Source organism: Canis lupus, chromosome 17 (genome assembly GCF_003254725.2).
Source record: "Canis lupus dingo isolate Sandy chromosome 17, ASM325472v2, whole genome shotgun sequence".
NCBI lineage: Eukaryota > Metazoa > Chordata > Mammalia > Carnivora > Canidae > Canis > Canis lupus.
The window spans coordinates 43,236,915-43,256,818 of NC_064259.1; the positions used below are offsets into that span (position 1 = coordinate 43,236,915).

Sequence of the window (19,904 nt, forward strand, 5' to 3'; positions counted from 1 at the left end):
AAACAACTAATCCATTGTCTAAGGAGAGACAGGCACTTGCAGGGAGTGATGAGACATGAGCATCGGCTTATATGAAGTAGATCCAAGCAAGCACTAGAAAGAAGAGTAACCTAGAGAATTAAAATAGGAGTCGTTGGCCAACTGATGGCCACTGAGTCTGCACACTATGGTTTGTATTAGTTTCCCATAATTGCTGTAACGAAGTACCACAAACTAGGTGCCGTAAAACAATAGAAATTTATTCTTGCACAGTACTGGAAGTTGAAATTCCAAAACTATAGTATCTGCTGAATCATGCTATCTCTGAAGCCTCTAAGGGATGATCCTTACCTTTTCGGCTTCTTGTACACCCAGCATTTTGTGGCTTGAGGCAATGTAACTCCAACCTCTATCTGTCTTCACACAGTCATCTCCTCACTGTGTCTCTCTCCTTCTTTAAGGGCACCAATGCTATTGGATCAAGTGCCCACTGCACTCCAGTATGACATTAGCTTAACTGATTACATCTGCAATGATCCTGTCTCCAAATAAGGTCACATTCTAAGGTACTGAGGGTAGGACTTCAACATGTCTTTTGAAGGGACACAATAAAACCCATCACAGGGCTCAAAAAAATTTCCCGAAAACCTAGGGAAGTGGAATATCAGCCCCCAGGGAGGTGAAAGAACTCTACCGACATCCTTTTCTCCTCTTTTCTCTATGTTAGAAAGCTTTAATCTGTGGAGAAGGAAGGCAAGTAACACCATTCCACATTGCTGTGAAGTGAGAAAAAATAATATTCCCAGCTACTCTAGAAATGGAGACCGATATGTTCTTTTTGTTAAGATACTCCTAGGGATAACTAAGGATAGTTAACTTTAACATGTATATGTAATGATCTGGAGGAACAAATTTCACTAGCCTCAGTCATTTACTATGTAGTACAAATTTGGTTTCCTTCCATCAGCCAGGATTGAGCAGAAAGAGGAGAAGATTTTTCTTAAGCCAGATCTCCACCAACATCACAGTTTAGCAGAGGGCATAACTCCATTTTTCTCACTGGAGTGTTCTGGTCATCAGTCAATTTTTATTTTAAGTAAAAGTGTATTGGCAGCAAAGTTCTGGAGTGTCATCTGTAGGGGAATGTCTAGCTTTGGGATAGGCTTGTTCTCTCATCGAAAAAGCCATTTCTATGATCCATCAAATAGTTGCTCACTCTATACATATTTAAAACCCATCCTTCATGAGAAATTGTGGTGTTGCAGAGTCATTCTTAGTGTGACAGAACAAGATATTAATGGCCCCTGCTGGCTTTCTCTGAACCGTCTTCAGAAAATACCATGAATCAAATGAAGAATTAGCATTGGACCAGAAAATTCAAAACAGAGAGGCTAGTAGCAGTATGAGGAATTCTCTTTTCCACTTTCTGAAATTCCATCAATTTCTTAATATGCTAATATTCTAAATCCCAAAATATGAAACCAACAATGCTAGTTACTGACCTAAATATTATTCTTAAGCTAATAGCAATATTATTCAAAATCTGTTAATATTCATAATGACTCAGTAAGGAAGCGCCTTCAGTGAGGCAAGTTTCAAATGTGTAAATTAAAAAATATATTTTTGGTAAAGTATATCATCAGTGCAGGTGGAAAGGAGTGATCCAGAGACTCTCTGGTGCCCTCATGATCCCTGGTAATGTCTAAAGCTATGAGAGAGGTACAGTTATTCTTTTGAGCTACTGTGAGACATTTATTATAATCAGGATTCAGATTCTAATGGTTTGAATTTTAAATTTAAAAAATGAATAAATGACATCTGGCTTTTAGAGTTATAACAAAGGTGTGGAGAGAAGACCTAAGTGTCAGCCCTCAACCATTCTGAAAATGAGGAATGTATTATTGACCTCACACCTTCCAGCTGTCCAGGGTTCCTTTCCTTAGCTAAAATGTACTGTGCACTTACTATGTGTCAGGAATTCTGATAAGTACTTTATATAATTAATTTCATTCAATTGTCACAGTTACCTTTTGTGTGGGTATTGTTATTATTTAGATTTTTCTTTTCAAGCAACTCAAGAGTCCAGAGATACTTTGATGAAGTTCCCACAGCTTTCTAAATTCTTTCTTCTTAACTTTAAGAATGAGCCATTAAATGCCATATGCAACAAGTACAACAAAACCTCAGTGTCTTACAAAAACAGTTTTATTTTTAGCTCATTTTTTACCATTGTAGTTCATCTAGGGCTCAGTTCCCTATTGTCTTCATTCCACATGTATGCACTCTAGTTAGAGTACATCTGTCTCATATCAGAGGGAAAAGAGAGGATGACCATCTATGGAAGAACTCTCAAAACTTGGGCTTAAATGTGGCATATATCAAATATTTTGACCAAGTCTGACATTAAAAGGATGAGGATATGTAACCTTTAGGTAGATTAATACCCTGAACAGAGGAGCAGTAAATATTTTGAACAATAGTACAATTTATTGAAATAATTGCATCTTATATTAATGGGGTAGAAACATGAATTAAAATATGTTTAAGAATCCTTTAAAAGAATATTTGCTTTTTAAAATGACAATGATTAAAAGTAATCTCAGAGGAAAAGAAGTTGATTTAATGTTTCTGAAAAATTATTATTAATTCAAAAGATTGGGCAAGAAAAAATTAGAAAAAGCTTAGTAAAAATATATTTTATGAGGTACTATTAGATAAATTGTCCAACAGTTAGGTGTGTGCCTGTAGCTTAGGTCAGCTTTTAAAATAGGGGTTTGTGATTAGTCAGCATATAGCTCATCATTGAAATACAGTAAGTGGATGGCATTGTCCCGGCAGGAAACCTAGAGTAAAAAGTGAAGTGATTGCATATGGCATATAAGAGAACATCACAGTTTCAGTGGAAGTAAGAGGTAAGGAATCTAACAAAGTAGACTCTAAAAGAAAATAATAACTATAGAAAACAGAATAAAAAATCAACTTAATCAACTTAAATCTCTAAATTTTCTACAGAACTGAGTTTTGATCATACATCTTGAAGTTTCATGATGTATGCTGACTATGCTGGTGAAAAATGCTGTCCAACGAAAACAAACAAGCAAAACTCTTCCTTTGGAAAGGATGAGATTCAACCTCCCCTCCAACTGACTTTCATTTTTCATTCTCTAATATCTATTTCAGACATGATCCGGAGTTTGCAGTCCGTTAGTATGCATTACTAATCAACAGAGACAAGGAAAAGGAGTCATGAAGGGGACTTTACTAAAGTGAGAGCAAAACAGGTAGAGCCCATGTGAGGTGAATATAGGGCAAATAAGTAGGAAAAACTACACCAATGTCAAAGGTCTTTCCTGTTTGTAGAATATTATTCTTATAGCTTAGGTCTCTAGTGCCTATTAAAACACAAAGTTCCCTGGGAGACAGGATGCTTTGAACTATACTCTCTTGGTCATATTCACAAAAACACATCTAGCATTTATGAAATGTTTGGAGGCAGGAAGTTCAAAAAATTTCATGAATGGAAAGGAATTTTAATCTGATACTTTTCTGAACAGATTTTAACAGGATATTGATGACACCATTATCTTTTCATTAGCTCAAGCTAACCATATAGATCTTATCCTTGGTTTTGTCCCTCTCCCTCATGCCCACATACAGTCTATCACCAACTGGGTGAGTTCCACTTCTGAAATATTCCTGAATCCCACTGTTTATTTTCATCTCCTTGTCACTACCCTTCCAAATTTTTATCTGTTGCCTAGATGACCATTGATCTCTTTGCTTCCATTTTTGTCACTTTTACAGCAATGAATGATTTTTTTGAATGTAAATCAGTGTATTTTACTTCTCTAATCAAAAATCCTCAATGACTGCCACTTTCTCTTAAATTTAATTACAACTCTTTTATTCTAACCCAGAATGTTCATCATGATCTCATTCCTTTTACCATATCTGCACTGTCTTTCTATAATCCAGGAGAATTCGCTTCTTTTCTTTAAAACACCAATCCCCTTTCCTGGTTACAGATCATTGAACTTGCTGTTCCTTCTTCCTGGCATACTCTTTTCTCAATTCTTTGCACAGTGGGCTTATTTCATCCCGTAGATCAGTTCAAATGCTACCTCCTTAGAGAAATATCCCCAGTGTTCATATCTAAACTAATTCTCCCTTACTCTTTACTTTCTTATAATCTTGTTAATTTCCTTCATAGAACTTTCAGAATCATTAATCTAGTATATTTTTGAATTATTTGTTACTATATATTTCCCCCAGCTAGACAAGTAGAGACCTTATCTGACTTGCTTAGTCTTTCCTCAGAAACTAGCAGAGTACCTGTTACAAATAGGTATTTTAAATATTTGTCGAATAAAATGGATGAACGACAAGGACAAGAATAGCTTCTGAGAATCAAATGGGGAATAAAACTCGGAGATGGAGAATTAAGAAGACAATGTCTACCAAATTCACAGTTTTGCTGAAGTCTGGCCAAATGTGCGTGTGTGCCTTTGTGTGTTGAGCCAGTGTGTGGGTAAGGGAGAGAGCTCAGATGATGCATCCTTCAGAGAAAAGCTTACCAGATGCCCCTAGGAATAACAGATGGCTGTTAAGCTTCCATTTGTTCCCTCTGAGCCTTTAAAATCTCACCTTATTACTAGCTCTGAGTCAAGGGGAAATATCAGAAGGAACAGAATTTTTTTTTAATTGCTTTAGCATAGCATTGCTCCAGTGACATGTCTCCCAGCACTGTCCACCTGAAACACAAAAGCCCTTGACATATTGCAGGAGCATCAGAGATCTGCTTAAGTATATACATAAAGTCAGAAATGTACTTAAGACTAGACCTCTACATGCCAAGATATTTATCTTGCTATTCCTCTTTCTCCTTGTCTATTACAAATGCATTCTAAACACCTCCCCATAAACATTGACAAATTCAACTACTTCTGGTACCAATAACAATGATTTTTCCTATATGATGCAGTACTATGAGTACTTTCCATATATTAGTTCATTTCATCCTCATTTCATCTGCAGAACAACCCTAGGAGTCTAGCACATGTCTCCACGTATATGTGAGTAAAGTGATGTTAATCCTTTAGAGATTATAGGATTTACCTAGGATCACATATGTGGTAAATGATACAATTAGGATCTGAACACTGGTAGTTTGCACTGGCTTCATAGATCATTTCTCACTGCAGCATGATAAAAACTAACAATTCAGCCCATTGCAGAGCAGGATATCCAAAAGCCCATCAAGAATATGTAATTGTTCTTTAACCAAGTTTAACTCCTTTCATTCCTTTCAAAAAGTTTTCCAGAACGCATTTGATGTCAAATGCAAAAGAAATAAATCTGTTTTCTTAGACTCCTTCCATAAGGAGTAAAAATTCAAACCAATCTCCACCTCCCATTTTAGCTTTAGATGTTGCTAAGATGTATGGAGGAAGCTGGTGGGTAGTATTGATGGATAGTTTTGGTGGACTAGAGACATATGCCCTTCCACACTTTAATGAAAAAAAATGGTTAAGATATTAACCCTTGAGGTTATGTGATTTGACTATGTGATCATTACCCTTGTGATTATGTGAGTCTCTGAAGGGATATACAGAGCTAAAAGAGGTCATAATGGTATAATTTGCAGGGCTCAGTGTAAAATTAAAATTAGAGCCCTCTTTAAAAATTATTAAGAATTTCACACCAACAGCAAAACACTAAACCTAGTATAGACCTTTCTAAACACACGGACTTGCACAACTACACAGTTGTACACCCACCCATTCCTACTTGTAGACAGCCATGAGGAAAATTGTCAAGTTGGAAAATGTTTTCTTTTGCTATGTTACCTTTTTGCCTCCCTGAAGTTTCTAGTTTCTACTTTGCTCAACATCCCTTCTGTGGTTTTCTTCAGGAGACTGACCTCAGCCAACAATGCGCTTGTTGAGCTTTATCTTTTGCTGTCTCCATCATCAGAGTTTCCTGTTTTTTTCCTTCTTGCAACATTTATCAATCACATATTATATGATTCATCTTTAATAAATACTGGGAGATTGAGAGACTAAAATGATATAATCTGCATTGAAGGAGAATAGGAGCTAATGGAAGGGAAAACCAGTAAATAATAATTTGCTCTCTAGTGGCATAGTGATATTGTAAAACTAAGGAAGAGAAGCCAATAGAAGGAAGACAGGAAGAAGGAAAGAAAGAAAGAAGGAAGGAAAGAAGGAAGGAAGGAAGGAAGGAAGGAAGGAAGGAAGGAAGGAAGGAAGAAAGAAGAAAGAAAGAAAGAAAGAAAGAAAGAAAGAAAGAAAGAAAGAAAGAAAGAAAGAAAGAAAGAGAAAAGGAAGAAAGAGGAAAGGAGGAGAAAGATTCTAAGAGTAGTTGAAAAAGAAATGTATGCACCAATTTGGAAATTAGAATTCTCCATGTGAGCAGTGATATTCTAGGCAAAAAAAAGACATCATCTTCCTAGCATCCAGTTGTTTATAGCATGACAAATCTTTGATGAATTCATTTGAAATAATACAGCACTTTTTCAAAGGGTTTGGAAAGAGAGTGGAGCATCATCAGAAATCCACAGAAAACTTTTTAGCTCTTTTGAAGTATTCATGCTCCACTCCAACACCACTGCTCATTAGCCCTTCCTGCTGGAGCAGGACAAAGTTGAGACTGACTACCGCAGTTAGCCATGTCTGCTAACAGGAAAGAATGTCAATTTCCTTCAGGTGGATGGTCACAAAAAATTGAGAATTAATGATAACACACATTTTACTCAATTACAATAAGGTTAAATTTTAGACATGTTTCAGTCTCCAGAACTAGTTAAGTTAATGAAGGAGGATGAAAGAGGAAGAGGGACAGATACACATGCATATGTGTTATTTAAAATATAACTCTGTATTTGCAATATCCTCCCTCTCCAAAAGACCTAATGGAAAATTGGAACAAAACAGGACTTCAAGGCCTCTAGGGCATTCCTCTGGAATTCATATTGTGAGTTGTTTGTAAGCTCATGAAAATATACTTTAAGGTAACCTCATTCCTGATAGTGAGACTTTCAATAACTGTACCTGATTAAAAGAATTGTTTTAATAGCTTGAAGCCCTTTTGATGCTCCTTCTTAATGATGTAGGGTGATATGTTTCCTAATATAGGCCAGGAGTAACTTTGTTCTATATACTTCTCAAATACAGAGAACCCAATATATAAATCTATATATATTCATATACATATTCATATACATATGAATATACATTACACATATATGTGTAATGTGTAATTCAGTAATGTAATGTAATGTAATGTAATGTAATGTAATGTAATGTATAATTCAGTTCTATCTTGAAAGAAATTTGAGCCCAAATTTGTAGTATAATGGGGACCACCTAGAAGATATAAAATAATAATTTTATAGATACCTTTAAAGATTTCTAAAATCCCAGGTGATATATTTTACAATAGAGCACAATTAAGATAATAAATTCTTTTATAAATAGTGTAGTTACTATTCTTGGTGTTGTCGTACACAAAAAGGCAATGCGATAACAATTGACAGAATTCTGGGAGTGGCTAGACAGAAAAATATAAAGACAGAAAGTCAGAAACACTAGTTAATAAGGAGATGGAATCATAGAATTAGGCCTCAGTGTCCTATAAAATTCCATATCAAAGCTGGTCCCCAAATCTGGTTCCATTGTTGTGGCTAATCAGAGGCATGGATAGGACCACAGGCATGTATCTGCACCAAATGGGAAATAGAATAGTTACCTTTCCTCAAGACTGTGCAATATCCTGAGTGCCAAGATAAAGCTCCCAGTCTTTAAATTTGAAACTCAAGAAGATATAAAGAGAAAATTGTTATCTAAGAAATATTCTAAAATTCATAGGACTTCATTTCTGGGAAAACATTCCTTTACAGAAGATCCCAGACTGTTTATAATGCAAATTCCTTACAGCTTACATTTGTGTTGTGTATGTTACTAGGTTTAAAGATTTTGATGCACAATGTATAGAACATACTCCCTAAACATACTCTAGTGCATATAGAGAGCCTAACCCTAACATACTCTAGTGCATATGGAGAGCCAAGGGACTAACTTTTTGAGGAAACTGATTTCTCCCCAGAAAATGAGGAATGTTGTGTGATTTTCCTGAAAGTATACAGACAACAAGAAGAAACAGATTCATCCCTCAACAGTTCTTGAATTCCTTTCATTTTCTGTAGTGTATCAAGAAATGCAATCATATAAATAAGAAAATGGAACTCTCATGACTTACTGACATTTTTATGGAATCAGAAGTCAGATTTTGGCCCCAAAAGGGAAGATTTCTTTTCAGTGATTAACATATTACCCAGAAATCTCTGGCTTCCTGGAATTCTCAATAAAAATTCCAAATCTCTTGGCAATAACTTTTGAGCACAACAATTTCTGCCAATAAAAGAATGATCATTCAAGTTGCGTTAAGTATGCTCTCACTTTGGTTATTTCAGAGTCCAATTAGGGAAGGCCACATTGCTAGCACTCTGCACGTATTGCTTGACATGAAGAGTGTATTTAAAAGTGGAAATCACACAGGGATGTTTGGTGCAATAAACTAGGTGATTACCTTATTTGGGGAGAATGTAGCATACTACAAAGACCTCATTTGGAATGAGAAAAAACTCAGGTTAAAGAGTATTTATGATTTAGAGCTCAGTATTTCCATCCCCCAAATCTATAATCTATGTACAGCTTTCTTGGAAAAGAAAGTTTCACTTAGAGAATCTGAAGGTGAAGAGATACTGAAGGGAACTAAGACTTGAGAAATTATAAATAGGCCATGGAAATGGGGAAAAGCTGTATGAACCCACTGAAATAGAATCTTTGGGAAATGCAGCATAAAAAGAAAGTGAGCAAAGGATCCAGGGGGAGCCAGATGTTCTTTCTTATATGAAGAGAACTACCTCTAGCAAGATCAGCTTCAGTCTGGTTGGAAATAAGTTTGATGCAAAACAGGAAATATTTGTTGTTGTGTGCTATGTAGACAAGGAAACTACATGACATAATAATCCATTATATTTTTTTTTTGCATTCTGTTGTCATTTTCCAGATATATACAGTGACAATAACTGAACCAATAAAATCATAAAAATGTAATCATAGAGACAATATTTACTGCTTTGGATTCAAATGGAGCTGCATTTGACTCCAGCTGCATGATCTTGATTATACCACCTAACTTTCTTAGTTCTTAGTTTATTCACTATCTTTAAAGGTCAGGAATAATATTTCCTGTCTTTATGGAGTTGTGAGTATTAAATGAGTTATTACAGATAAAGGCTTATGTATGTTAACTTCAAGCGCTGAACGTTTTTGAGTACTCAAAATATTTTCAGTGATAGTACTAGAAATGACAGAATATATGAACTGAGGCCCAGAGAAGTGATGATTTGTAAGGTCAATGGTTGGTGGCAGACTTGAGTTTCAAATTAGATCTCCAATCTCCCTTCCAGGGCTTTTTCTACTACATCACATCCCCCCAAAAACCTCATCTCTGAGCTTTGATGATTTCATGTTTCAATATGATCAGAACCTATCTGGCCTCTTCAACCATGAACTTCCCTTATAGTCTAATAAAAAAAAAATGACACAAATATATAGAGGCAAGCAGTAGCAGCAAGTCAGGATTTCACCATGGAAAAATATCAAAGTCCAGTTAACTAATGCTACTCTTAATTTGCCAGTTAACTTTTAAGTTCTCCAAGTATTTTCTATATGACATACCCATCTTCATTATAAATTATTGCATTTGATTTTGTAATATTACTTTCAAATTCAGTTTGATTCAAATTACAGCAAAAAATAAAACAAAAGCACACTGAAAAATGGGTTGTTTGAGATAATGCAGAAGTAGAATTCAGAAAACATACAGACCTCATAAGCCTTCACATACTAAAGTATTTATTCTCTTAAATTGTTAGGCAAGTTAATAAAAGAAAGATGTAAAAGGGTTTATAATTTTAATCCTTTCACTGGTCAGTCTCTCTGCTTCAATGGTCCCCAGGTGTCCACTGATATATTTTGGAGTCGTGTAGGTTTTGTCAAGCACTTGGGTTGCTTGGATGGGTATTAACCAGTGAAGGTGTGGCAAGGTGAGATTTTATTCTAGTTTACACACCTAGATGTTGGTGATATTACCTTATAAATATAATAGGCAGAAAAATGACCTCTCAAAGATGCCTACACTCTGATCCATGGTACCTATGACTACATTATTTTATGTGGTAAAGGGATTTTGAAGATATGCTTCAAGTTAAGATCATTGAGATGGCATGATAATCCCGGATTATCGAGGTAAACCCAATCTGAATATATGAGTCATTAGCAGGTGAGAATATTTTCTAGCTGCAAGAAGAGTAGGGATGAGGCAAAAGAAGAGATCAAAGAGATTTCAAGCTTAAGAAGTATTTGTGCCATTGTTGTCTTTTAAATGGAAGAAGGGATGCACTAGCCAAAGAAAACAGATATCCTCTGGAAGCTGAGAAAGCCCTCCTGGGGCAACAGCTAGCGAGGGAATAAGGACCACAGTGCTACAGTCACATAGAACTGAGTATTACCAACAAGTTGTGAGAACACAGAAGCAGGGTTTTCCCTTGAGCCTTTAGTAAGAAATGTAGGCTGGCACCCTGATTTCTAAGCAGGCAAATCAGCTGGACCCAAAGGGCTTCTGATCTGCAGAAGTATGAGGTAGGAATTTGACCCATTTTAAACTACTAGCTTTGTAATTTAGTTACAGCAGCATGCAGTATATATTTTTGTTTGTTTCTTCTTCTTTTTTTTTAATGCTGTCTTGACCCAGTTTTGAGGCCCTGACTAGAGGAGGTCATTTAAGAAAATAGCTAAGTCCAGATTCCAGTGACCTCCTTTATCTGGGACTTACACTCTGGGCCCCCATACACCTGTCCGAATTCTCCCAGGTTCAGTTACCAGACAATCAAGGGCAGCCCCTGTGCCCTAGAACCTGGTGAATTTATTCAAATTAGTCAATCTTACACCTGCTTTCTTCACCCATTCCTTCCATGGAAACCACAACAAATGTGCTCATCAGTGGTTTCCTTCTCTTTGCCTCCTGACTGACCCCCAGCACTTCCCCTCAGAGTGTGGGTGCTGTGTTCTCCTTAAGCAACTGTGAGTATGATAAAACTGTAAAACTCTCTCCAGTGTCTCTTGAGCTGTATCTGGACTCCGCATACTTCACTTGAGTTAATATGGATAGAACACAGGAATAGAAAGCTAATACATGAGATTACACCAAGGTTACATGATTACTCTAGCTGTTCCAGTCCTCACCATTTACTTAACTGTCCTGAAAAGGAGGCCATAGGTTATGGGGGTATTTGATGGCACTTTCTCCTCCTCATCCTCATTGCCAATTCTGCCAATTATTGTAATATGCTTATTTATTGGTGAGACAGAAATTAAGAATATAGGCTTCACAGTGATCTTCAACAAATAGGTTGAACTGGGGGACTCTAATATCTCTAAATATGCAAAAAAAAATCAAAAAAAAATATGCATTTCCTCTTGTATGAAATTAATATAATAAAATTGTCTTATTGGGTTGCTGTGAGCATAAAGTGAATAAAATGTGATACTACATGCGTTTGCTTAGTGTGTATATATGTAGTTACTATTTACTGTTGTAGTTAACTAGTTAACTTTGGGATTATTGTCGCCCCACTGAGTCTCTCTTTTTTTTTTTTTTTTTTTATTGGCTCCCTATTCTCATCTTTCCCTTAAAAGATGGCTTGGCACCAAAGTTTGTATATCAGCATTCTCACCGCCGTCTTCTTTTTTTTTTCCCCTTCCCCGACCACATTCAGGAGTAAAGGCAAAAGAAGCAATAACTTTGACAAACATGCCAAAAGTACCAAAGTGATTTAAAGAACCATAAAAACATTATTCTAAGCACAAGAAGTCAGGCAAAAGGACCACATCTGTTTTCCAGGATTTTGTTTTCAATTCCCAGACAAGCTCTTGTTTGCCCCAGCTGAAAGCACAACCTTAGGCAACTGAGATGTTGCCAGCAGTTAGCTGTTATTTTGAAATGCCTCAGGGATAGGATGCAACTCCTTTGTGAGTTGAGCTCAAATCAAAGGAAATAGCCACCATCTGTTTGAGAATAGAAATTTACTAGGGAACTGCAAGTTCATACAAATATTGACTATGCCCTAGAGACAGTGCCTTTAACAGATCTCTAAGCGGTCAGGTATCTTTGTGTCCACAATGCTGCCCACTCTCGGTAAAAGCACAGGACTGGGAGATATGGAAGAACCCTAAATTAAACTGTCCCAGGCTACTGACACTAAAATGTTAGTAGTTTCCCTAGGATAGATAATTTTCAGTTTATTCTGTGGCTTCGCTTAATTGCCAGATGTCTGAAATGATTGATTTTACTTGTTTTGCTTTTATTTTTATTGTTTTATATAGAGAGCAAGTTCACCTTCTCTTCTTTCTACCATTCCAGAACTGATTAAACATTGTTTTTAAATGTATAATTAATCTCTTCTGTACGTTGCTGATTTTTCATCTATTTTATCTGCCACCAGTTAGTGATAGAAATGTGGTAAGTCTCACTATGATGATAGACTGTCGCTCTATTTTTTTCTAGTTCTGTGAATTTTTGCTTTTATATATTTTGAGACTATCTTGGGGATTTGATTTGATTTGATGAGAATTTTGATTATGTGTAGTATAGTTATACCAGCTTAAGTAGATAACTTCCATAGCACATTTTTTTCCATTTTTAAGCTTTGTGCATTATTAAGTCATCTTTTTCTTATAACAGGTATCTGAGTTAAAAATTTTTCTATTCTGACAATCTTTCTAAGTGTAACATTTGGTCCATTTACATTTATTGTAATTATATTACCCCATTTAAAAGTCCTCTCTGTCACCTTATTTTGTGTTGTTTGTGCCCTTTTAAAAAATTCTCTTCTTTCCTACCTTAATTTGAGTAATTTTCCTTATTTTACTATCCGTTAGTTTGGAGGTCATATAGTTTATTTCCATTTTATTATTTTAGATATTTTGATGTGCACATTTAACTTACAACCACAACTAAAGTCTTCACATTTTTCTTGCTTTCAAATATTACAAAGATTTTAGAGCACTTCAACTATAACTACTAACGGTACATGGCACTGTTTTTGTTGTTCTTTTAGATCTGCATTGATATTTTTAACATTATACTGAACATTATATTTTTGTGTAGTCAAAATTTGTTCACATTTACCCATATATTCACCACTTTCTTTGTTCATCATTAGATTATGCTTCTCAGATATTCCACCTGGGCTTACTTTCCTTCTGCCAAAACTATAACCTTAGCATTTTCACCAGTGTTGGTTGATAGAAAATTGTGTTTTTGTTTGTCTGAACAAATCTTTATTTTGCTCTTTTTGCCAAAATAATGCTTTGTAAGATACAGAATCCTAGATTGAGCAAGAATATTGATATATTGATATTGTCATTTTTGGTTTCTATTAATTTTGTTGAGAAGACAGCCATCTATTGATCCAATGTTTATCCCTTCTTAGAACATCTGTCTTTTCTCTCTGGTTGCTTTAACGATTTTTCCTTTGCAGTGTTAGACTGATTATGATGTGTCTTGATCGGTATTCATTTTTATTTGTCTTCGTTGGGATTTTTGGCTTCCTGAATCCATGATGTTGATGTTTTTTATAAATTCTTGAAAATGTTTGGGCTGAATTGTGTCTACTCAAATTCATATGTTGAAGTCCTAACCCCCGATGTGATGGTATTTGGAGATGGAGCCTTTGGGAAATAACAGACTGAAATCAGGTCATGAGATTTGGGCCCTTAATGATGGGATTAGTGCGATTATAAGAAAAGACCTCAAAGAAGCTGCCTTCTTTATCTCTCTGTAATGTAAGGACATAGCAGGAAAATAGCTATCTGCAAGCCAGGAAGCAAGTTTTCACCAGAAATCAAATTTGTTGGCACCTTGAAACTTGGACTTCCCAGCTTCAGAACTGTGAAAAATAAATTTTTGTGGTTTACACTATCCAGTCTGTGGTATTTTGTTATTGCAGCCCAAGGTGACCAAGACTATTCTAAATCATTATTTCTTCAAATATTTCTCCTAATTTATCTCTACTCTTTTACACTTTTCTCCTGTTTCATGCTGCTACATTCCAGATACCTTTTTTTTTTAAAGAATTACAAGTAATTCTTTAGTCACTAGTCCTGTTCAATGTGTGTTTTTTAAATTTTTATTTTAGTTTTCAGTCCTAGAAGTTATATTTTATCATTTTGTGAGTATATTTCACTTGCTTTTTAAGTTTCAGATCTTAAGCCTGCAATTCCTTCTTCTTTTTTTTAAGTATATGTAACAAATTACATTATTTTCTCCACTTGATAATCATAATGTTTGAAGATTTGAGGATTTGACTTTACTGTTTACATATTCTGCTGATGTTTTTTAGTGGTTCTTTTGTGTGCATGTGATTTTTTTGAGTGGAAAATTATAAATTTTAAAATTAGTCTATAAGGAGGCTTTCCTGCCTGTTTGAAGGTAAGTTCTTCCAGAAAAGATGTTTGCTTTAATCAAAAAAGGAAACACTGAAAAACCACTTTCAACCCCAAATCCCTTTAGAATACTAGGAATATGCAAACTGGGACTTCATATACGGGTGACCTCTAGCTTGTGATCACGAATTATCTCTAAGATAGGTCTTTCACTGTAGAATTATACTCTGACAGTGACAAAGGAATATCAAGTTTACTTCTAATTCATCTGTACATGGAATGTGCTGTATTTCAGGGTCAACTTTGTGCTAAGGGTAGACTTGCTTCTATAGGACTCTTCACTTGGGTAAGTTCTAGACTTCCTTCCTTTGCTCTGCATATTGAGGCTACTAAAATCAAAGCTTTCTTGTCTTCAGTTTCAGAAAATGTTCTCAAGGGAAAAATTGCTTTGGTGCCCTACTTTATCTGTCTGAACTCCTTCTTCCTTAAGCCACCTTCGACTTTGAGGTATTCATTACTAGACTATCAGGTCATTGATACATTTCAAGAAATTTTTTCTATCTAGATTTTTTCAAATGTTTAGAGCATGAGTTTCAGACAGTTTCCTACTATTTCATCCTGCCTGAAACAATTAGAAAATATTGACATGATTCTTTTTTTTTTAAGATTTTATTTATTTATTCATGATAGACATAGAGAGAGAGAGGCAGAGAGAGAAGCAGGCTCCTCACAGGGAGCCAGATGTGGGACTCATCCAGGGACTCCAGGATCATGCCCTGAGCTGAAGGCAGGCACTCAACCACTGAGCCACCCAGGTGTCCCACTGCTGTACATCTCTTATCTGAAGTTACTACTCTATTGTATAATTATATTTTGTGTGTATAGATATATAAAATACATATTATATATTGTATATATTTATACTGAACCCAGTACATTCCTCTCCCATTACTGATACCCACTATATATCCTTTGTTCATCGCTGTTCCCAGCTTAAGTAACTTGGCAATCAAAACCTCAAATGGATTTCACTCTGCCATGTGACTACACACAGCTGATATTAGAGTTAGTATCAATTACAAATTGTTGTTTATTTACTGATTACAGTGCCAGTGGTTTCCTCAAATCTAAAATTTGGGACTTTAATTAAAAGTTAAATCAAACAAAGGAGAGCTGTGCACATGAAACATTTACAAATCTAATTTCCTAATTTCATACCCTGCTCTCTGGAGAGGTCAGTCCTCCAAAGCTGATGAATCTTGTTCCTCAGTAAATGAATTATGTTTCTTTTTGTCTTTGATGATTTAAAGTTTTCTATAGTTTGTATATATGGCAATTCACAATACACAACATTTATCCTGTTTGGTGTTAAATAAACTCTTACAAATTAAATTATTAGGGATCCCTGGGTGGCGCAGCAGTTTGGTGCCTGCCTTTGGCCCAGGGCGTGATCCTGGAAACCCGGGATCGAATCCCATGTCAGGCTCCTGGTGCATGGAGCCTGCTTCTCCCTCTGCCTGTGTCTCTGCCTCCCCACCCCCCCCCCCCGCCCCGTGACTATCATAAATAAATAAAAATTAAAAAAATTAAATTATTAATTATTTGTCTTCAATCTCAGGAAATACTCAGGTTCATATACTTCCTTCCCACTGTGTAATTATTAGTGTTCCTGGTGCTCTTACTATACTGATGTTGACACTTTAACTTCTGCCTCCCTCATTTCATCTCTTTATCCTTTCCTGCTAAGTGCTGGGTAAAGTTCTTTACATTGACCCACCGGCTTACTCATTTATTCTCTGAATGTGTTCCTTTTGATGGCCAACCCATCCACTGAATGCTTTATTTTAACCTCCTGCCTCCACCACTTACGGTGAGCTTTCCTTTCCTTAGCCTCCTGCTAAGTGATGAGAGTTCATGGCAGTTTAAGTGCTCTGGTTGCTCTAATGGCATACTACCACCCCCAAATTGCTCAGCCCAATTCTAACAGTATCTTTCAGTGCACTTAACTGAAAATTATTAATGTTAAAATGTCTCCCATATAAGCATGCTGCTGCTGCTGCTGCTTATTTCTTTCAGTTTTGCTTTTGTTTAGTTTAGAATATGGGATTTTCAAGAATAGTACTATTGTAACAATCTCAAATTTTTATCTTTGTGTCTAGAGTCAGCTTTATTTTATAAAATTTAGGATTTTGGCTTCTACTTAAAAATTATGATTCATTCTTCTTATAGAAATATATGAAATACTCGTCTTAATGTCTATTTAGTCAAACCAAAGATAATACTGACAGAGCCTTCAAACGGAAAAAAAAGGCTCTGAAAAATTCTCACTGTATTAGTTTTCTTGGTATTTTTAATGATGTTTGATCATGTTAATACAACTCCACTGTATGTTATTTATGACATGTCAATATGGTTTCACTCTTAATATTTTTTCACTTGTTTGTCCTGAATATGGTCTCTCTTGGTGAATCTCTCACCTTACTTAGGTACCTGAAAAAATAATTTGCTGTTGTTAGGTGGAATTATCTGTAAAATGTCAATTAGATTAAGTTTATTGGCTGTGTTGTATCGATCTTCTATATCCATACTTATTTTCTGTCCTTGAAAGTTATATGATGGTTTAAATTACCTATATCATATCGGCTGAGTTGTACTAGTTTGCATGTTTAAATAAACTGGCCTTGGGATCCCTGGGTGGCACAGCGGTTTGGCACCTGCCTTTGGCCCAGGGCGCGATCCTGGAGACTCAGGATCGAATCCCACATCGGGCTCCCAGTGCATGGATCCTGCTTCTCCCTCCGCCTGTGTCTCTGCCTCTCTCTCTCTCTCTCTGTGACTATCATGAATAGAAAATTTTTAAAAAATTTTTAAATGTTTAAAAAAAAAGAAATTGGCCTCGTTCATCTATATTGTTAAATTTATGTTTGTACAATAATTCATAGAATTTCTCTATTATTCTTTTAATGTCTGCAGTCAGTCTATAGTGAGGTCTCCAATACTATTTTTATATTACTTGTGGCTTCTATTTTTTGTCAGTCATGCTAAACATTTGTCGATTTTACTGATATTTTTCAGAGAACCAACTCTTTGTTACATTGACTTTCTCTATTTTATCTATTTTCATTCACTTCTCCTGATTTTTATTACCTTTCTTCTGTTTTATACCCTTTCTCTTCTAAGTTCTTAAGATGGAAGCTTACAGTGTTGACTCAAACATTCCTCTTTTCAAAAGTATGCTTTAGCAGTATGAATTTTCTTCTCAGTGCTGCTTTAGCTGCATAATATAGTTTTTTTTTAATTTTCATTCAGTTCCATGTACTTTAGAATATCTATTTAGACTTCCACTTGGCATAGTGATTATTTAGAAGTGCGTGGGGTTTTTTTGTTTTGTTTTGTTTTGTTTTTTAGTTTACAAATATTTCCATCTTTTTTTCTGTTATCTTTGTTGGTTTCTAGTTTGATTCATAGTTGCTGGGGACATAATCTATATGACTTATTTTTCTTTTTAATTATCCAGGTTTTTTTTAATGACCTAGAATATTGTCTATTTTGGTGTATGTTTTGTCATCACTTGAAAGAATGTGCTATTGAGTAATTATGTTTAATTACTGATATTCTGGGACACAAGCCTAACATTTCTTTTTTCTATCCTCTGTTTTTTGGTTTCAGTGTTTTCTTTTTTATGCCTTTCTTTCAATTACTTAAACATTTTTTTGAATTGTTTCCAATTTAGTGTTTTAGTGTGTATCTCTTAACGTTTAAAATGGTCTATATAGGTTTTATATCATCTATATACATAACAGTCCATTGGTGTGATAATCTTACAGTTTGAATGAAGTACAGAAACCTTACCTCCTTTATGTGTCCATGCTATACTACATTTATAATATAGTTTCTTCATTATTTTCTTTACATACATTTAAGCAACATCAGATGGTGTTACAGTTTTTTTTTTGCTTCAAACATCAAACACAATTTATAACACCCAAGAGAAGATAAGCATACTATTTTTAACATTTATTTTTGCTTACTGTGTTCTTTATTCATTCTAGATATTTTAAAGTTCCTTCTTTTATTATTTATTTTCTTTTTAGAGAATATCCATTAGCCATTTTTTTTGTACAGTAAGTCTGCTGGTGACAAATCCTCATTTTTCTTCATCTGAGAATTTCTTGTTTACTTCTTCATCGTTGGTTATTTTCTCTGGTGTAGGTTTCTGGGTTGACAGGTCTTTTCTTTTAGCACCACAGAAATATGCAATTTCTTTTTGGTTTCCATAGTTTCTAATGAAGAAATATACTATTTTACAAAGGTTTTTCCTTTATAGGCAAGTTGTCATTTCTCTCTTACTGCTTTAAAGAATTTTTGTCTTTAGCTATGAGGTGTCTTTGTATGGATTTCTTTGTGTGTATCCTGTTTGGGGGTTTATTCATTTTTAAAAATCTGCAGATTTATATATCTTGACAAATTTAGAGTTTCAGTCATGACTTCTGTGAGTGCCTTTTCAGCCCAACATCTTTTTCCTCTTTTTCTTTGATTCCAATGATACTCCTTGTTAGAGTTTTGTTATAGTCCCACAGGTCCCTGATGCTCTATCAATTTTTTTATGGCTACTTTCCCTCACTTTTTAAATTTGTCAATTTAATCAAGAGTTGAGCTGAGATTAGGGTTTTTGTTACTACGGTTTTACTAAGAGCATGAGTAGTCTTCCAATTTTTTTTAGCATTGCCTTCTGTTGAGAGTGGGGCTAGGGAATTGTTTATAATATCTGCTCAATTCTGCCTTTAAATTTCCCCTTTGTTCCTGTATCACAACAAGGATATCGCTTCCTGCTTTTACTCTTTCCCAGGCAGTATTTTGGACTGCTCTTATTTGTTCTTTCACACCCACTTGCTTTCTGGGGTAGATGGAGGAGAAAAGTCACATGAAGGAGGTCTTTTCTCTTGTTCTGGTTCAGCTTTAGTCTTATGTAGATTGTATGCCCTTGAGTCTCAAGGGTATTCTTTCTCAGTGATCCTGCCCTGTCCCCAGTGGTACAGGATCATTAATGATCTGGCCCTAGGATGTTTTCCTGCCTCTTCCCCAAGGAAGAGGGATTTTTTTTTTCATTTCCTTTTACCAGTTTTGATAGGTATTTATTTGTACTCAGAATGTAACAGAGTTCATTGGTCTTTCCCCAGCTGATTCTGAATTTTCTTCCTTGGAGAGTTAGAGAAGTATCCAGGCAAGGCTTCAAGCTTTCTCTATAGCAGCTGCTATTCCCCTCACCCAGGTCTTCACCATAAGAGATTCTCTTTCTAGTCTCTTATCCAGTCCCTTGTATTTCTCATGATAACTTAGTGATGTCAGTGGAGAAGAGCCTATGGCATGAATTTCTCCTGAGTTTGAAATTTC

At 35.4% G+C, this 19,904-nt stretch overlaps 1 long non-coding RNA gene across 2 annotated transcripts in view; it reads left to right on the forward strand.

Moving 5' to 3' along the window:
* LOC112665057 (uncharacterized) overlaps positions 1–19,904 on the forward strand; it is a 135,106-nt gene that overhangs the window by 37,328 nt on the left and 77,874 nt on the right. Inside the window, exon 4 of one of the 2 annotated variants that reach the window (XR_003140190.2) lies at positions 3,160–3,260. The exons of the other annotated variant lie outside the window; for it this stretch is intronic. This is a non-coding gene — a long non-coding RNA (uncharacterized LOC112665057). The remainder of the gene's footprint in view (positions 1–3,159; positions 3,261–19,904) is intronic. 2 annotated transcript variants of the gene reach the window in all.